Raw genomic sequence first — 5,172 nt, forward strand, 5'->3', positions numbered from 1 at the left:
CACCTTCCCTCCCCTCCCCTCCCCTCCCTGCTCCCCTCCCTGATGGTTGCTGTCAGGGCCAGGCAGCGCGAGGGGCACCATCACCATGACCCCCCTCCCCTCTTCCCTCCCTTCCTTCCTTCCCTGCTGCCCAGCCCTGACAACTACCACCACCATGACCCCCATTTCGCCTTCCCCCACCCCATGCTGGCCCAGGCCTGTGCAGACTTCCTCCCTCCCCACCACCTCCTACTTCCTGATGGCTGTTCTGGGAAGCATTGGGGATGGACGGTGGGGGAGGCACTGCCACTGTGACTCCCCCTTCACCCTCAGGCAGGGAGGTGTGGGGAAGCCCTGCTGCTCAGGCTGCTGGGGCATATTTGCTGCTGCCACAAACTTCCCCGGCAGCAGCTCAAACTTGGGCCTGCACAGCCCCAGCTCATGCAGCCAATCACTGCCCACCCTCTCAGTGGTGCATGTGCAGTTGGACAAAAATGTTATGGACAGACAGACACACAGACAGATACACTGACAGACAGACTAAGCCTTTTATTATATTGGAATACACACACACACACACACACACACACACACACGGATTTTTAAGCCGCTAATATTTTATTGAGCTTTGTTGACTGTTGATGCATGAAAAATTTTTAAATTAATTAAGTGGATGCTTATATATTTTACAAAGCCTTTCCCTGGTTCTCATTGTTCTAATCAGTATTTAACAGATTTGAAAGCATTTACCTAAAGATGATTTAACACTTCCTTTATTGATAAAAATTGCATTGTTGGGTCCCATATTTATTGTCTCTTAGTAATTTTCTATTCAATTTGCCAAACTCATAATAATAATAATAGTAGTAATAATAATAATAACTTCCATTGTTGCAAATTCATTCTGAGATCATCATACTGAATTTATTTCTTCTTGCATATCACCACACATAAATAATCTTCAGGCCATCTTTGGTCTTCTGCTATCTTCAGATCATATCGTCATAAACCCTTTGAAACAACTTTTAAGGCAGTTTGTCAGAATGTTGCCCTGTTTTGGAACATGTGTTAGATGATAATTTGTGATGATGAAGAAGCTAGTGTCACCACACTCATATGCTGGAAGCATGAGGGCCAGAAAGCCAGCAACAGGTAGAATGGTCAATGTCGATATAACCTTGGGGACCAAAGGAGGGCTGTAAGGGCATTCATAGATAATAGGGCCAGTCACCTGAGCTTGAGCACCACAGCTGCAGCTAGCATCATTGGAGAGGCCCTAACCATGCTTGCCTTAAACCATCCAAGTCTTTTTCTGAGATGGTTAAGAGCAGTCCAGGCCCTACAGGGCAAATGCCATTATAAGGGGAAGAAGCTGGTGTTGGTGATGAAGTTATTTAGCCACAGTTCTTGTGAGCATGATTTGTGAGAGAGTATTACTCTTTGTCACAGAGATATATTGGTTGTGGTCTACTAACAAAGCTAAAAAATGAAGACTTATGTTTGCTATTAAAATAAACAGATAGTTATGACTTTGTATATATTCAAAGGGCTGGTCTGTGTTAGAAAATGCCAGGGCAATACTTGGTTTTGAGATCTTGCTGATATAGGCAAACCATAAAAGCTACCGTGAACCAGGAATTTCCTCACTCAGGTCACTACATTGCATATGACTCTGACCTGAACAAGATTTAAATACACTAGACCAGTAGTGCTCAAAGGCCCTATGGACCAGATGAACAATGCAGGACTGGTCTTCAGGGAAGATCTCTTGCAGGTTAGCACCTGGGATTGGGCCTTGCATGCCTGGATTATGCTCCACACGGTCTCTACTCAGCCCTGTGTGCCTGAATCAGTCCCTGTGGCACCCCAGCCCCATGTACCCTATGTAGCATGCAGGGCCATGCTATACAGCCTGCTGGGCTCCCCACAGATCCAGAAATTCAGCAGCAGAAGAGCAATAATTGCTTCCCTGATGCTAATTTTTCAGACCCATGGGGAGCCCAGTGGGTCTGAAGACACAATTCCATGGCCTGGATCATGGTGTTTGAGCACCCCTGAGCTAGACTATATTTTCTCACAGATGAACATTAGTATCTTGTTAAGGGTGGCAACCTACATGTAAGAGTCAAATTTGTCTTATAAGGCCATATTCTGCCTCAGTATAATCATGTGAAAGGCATGGTATATTTGCACCTTATAAACCAACCAAAGTATCTATCTATCTATCTATCTATCTATCTATCTATCTATCTATCTATCTATCTATCTATCTATCTATCTATCTCAAATGCTTTTGTGGGCTGAAGCTCACTTCATAGGATGTTATGAAAGGCTATGCACGAAGCAGTATATAAAAGAGAAAAAATTGAATACAAAAGGCAGAATGAAGGCAGAAAGAGAAGGGGAGGGGGCAGTGCTGTGGAAAGTAAATACATTTCTAAAGCACATTAAGATAAATCAGGGCATTGCACACTTATTTCAGAATAAATCCAAGTAAAGGCTTATAACAAATTAGCTATCTTGGAATAATTGTTTCAGAACAGATGTTTTGTTCAATTTTCAAGTCTGGCCTTTATCTGATTTCAAGGAGGCACATTGATTTGAAAAACAATGACCTCTTTCCCACTGGCAAGCATAGAAATTCTTTATTATGTAGGAATTATCAGCAATAAGTAGGAGAAAAATCTATAGATAAGATGCAGGGTTTAACTTAGATCTGGTCTATAGGACCAGATCTCATCTATAGGACCTGATGCACAGATAGGATCAGGGTTTAACTTAGATTCAGGGTTTTTTTCCAATAAGGTGTAGTTGAACAGGTTGATTTAAATGTATGGTTTTTTGGATGGGGGTATTGTATTGTTTTGTTTTGTTTCTTCCCCAGCCACTGACTTTTTGTCAGCCTATGAAAATGGGGAAACAGCCTCTTCCAGTGTGCGTACAGTAAAGAAAAAAGTCTTCCTTTTTTCCATAGCAAATGTTGCCCATTATATGATGTATGTGATAATAAGCTTGGTAGAGTTCCATCTACTTTCTAGAATAGGCTTCTTCAGTAGCAGTGCCAGGTAAGCATCTCATAAGGGTTTTTTCACAGCAAAACTGGACACAAACTTAGTATGGTTATCTTGGGCTGCCCAATCATGGTCAGGAAAATGCCTGATTGAGTAATAATATGGACAAAACAGCAGATGTGTATGAGCCCAATATCCCTGAGTGCTTTAGCTAGTCTTAAATGTTCTCAGCTGTGCGTATTTGAGGAAAATATGCAATTTGGACTAAAGCTATTTTTTTGCTGCCAGGGACTGCTTAGTCAAGATGGTAGTTGCAATGATGATACCAGACGTAGAAGCTGTATTTTAAATAAAAAACGCCCCCTATCATGGAATCAAGGGGAAGTCTGTATCCTGCAAGTGAAAGATACACAACCGTTTTGTCTGGCTCTTTGGATGACTCTGCTTGTCTGAAAACATTCCTTGCTTTGATCAATAAGTTGTCATAAATAAAAAGCATAGCAATAGGGTTGAAAAGAGTTTTGCTAGGGAAGTAATAATATGACTCAATATGTCTTAAAATCCCAGGAAGCCAGGATTTTGTACAATGTGGTGTAGCTTCAAATTGAGGACAATCAATTCTACTATATACTGGTGCACAGATGTTGCAATGTGATGATTTGTGAGATGTTTTATCTTCTGGAAAAATGCCTGTATGCTAAACAAAGTTACTGTTTTCCCCTACAGGTTTTTGGGTGAGTAAGATGCAGGACTGTTAGTACTGCTGCCCAGTGACAATTATATGATAATATGTCATTGAAATGCTGTATGCAAAGCAAATGGGAATCCTTCATTTATACCCGCAAGGGGCATACATATTGACTCCAAATTCCATGTCATCCAAGTTAGAGATGTGAAAAATGTTGTGCAGATATTGAGTATTCATTACTAATATTCTCAGCACAAAATTAGAGACTGTCCCTATTTCCACAAGTATAAAAGGGGATAGCGAAAGATTGTTCACTGGCAGCACAGAGCATGGAATTTATGTCAAAAGAGATTTTTGTCAAATATTATATAGGTTGAATACCACCTTGCTACAACATAGTCACCTTTTCTACATACTGTTTGTTGAATCAGGTATTTCTTATCTTGTGCAACTGTCACAAACTCTTATCCAAGGGCCAGATCCTCACCTATTATAAATTAAAAAATTGTTTTTGACTTTGATGGAACTAAATGGATTCACACCAGTTGAAAATCTGGCCTAACAATTTCCTAAATGACTATCTGTGGTCATCAGAAAGAAAGAATACATTGGGTTGATTAAAATAAATAGAAGCATTAGTAGAATTCAAATAAATATTAGAGTAATACGAATTAAAATAATTAAAAGGTTTCTTCACATCTTCCTCCAAGTTTTTAACAAAGAAGGAGGTCACTAAGCAAGTTGCATATGTTTAAGACTTACACTTGTTACAGGAACATATCTCCTATACCTTCTGTTAAATTGCAGCCGAGCAGAACGTATACTGCAAAAGAATGAGACTAGATAGGAAGAAAATATTCATATTATGTATAGCAACAGCAGTTTAGTCTACTATGCTACTGATAGCAAACACCAGTATAATCACTACTGAATGGGACTTACTACTCAGCATGGAAAGACATTTTTCATTTTTCAATGATTTCCCCAGGGAAAAACACTCTAAACAACCTGCAATTATCTAATCACACTTTGTATATACAAAAGTAGCAGAAACTATTGTTCTTGATTCAGAACCACACCAGAGAGGGTATATTCTGATTCATCCTCAGAACTCTGAGGTTCTCATCATAGAGAAAATAGGACATCTGGAAAGAATTACACTACAGTTTGCTTTGTTTATGATTTTGTTTTGTCACGGATATTCTAATTATTAGGTCTGTGTGAAGCTTTGGGTGCTGATTCGATTTGGAGAAGGCTTGGCCTGATTCGGTGGCCGACTCTCTTAATCTGAATCGAATCAGGAGACCAATAAAAAGGTTAAAATTGATTCAAAGCTCTCCAAATAAATTAGGAAAAGATTCTGAGAGCTTCAGAGATTTGGGCATTCCCTACTCGCTGCCGCAGGGATCTGGACCCAGACTCCAGGCTGGTAAGTAGGGGGCGGTGGAGGGGGGTCTGGAGTAGGGGGAAGGGGACCATGGGGGGGGCCCCTGC

This window comes from Gavialis gangeticus, unplaced genomic scaffold (genome assembly GCF_001723915.1).
Source record: "Gavialis gangeticus isolate Ggan-Ray unplaced genomic scaffold, GavGan_comp1, whole genome shotgun sequence".
NCBI classification, from domain to species: domain Eukaryota; kingdom Metazoa; phylum Chordata; order Crocodylia; family Gavialidae; genus Gavialis; species Gavialis gangeticus.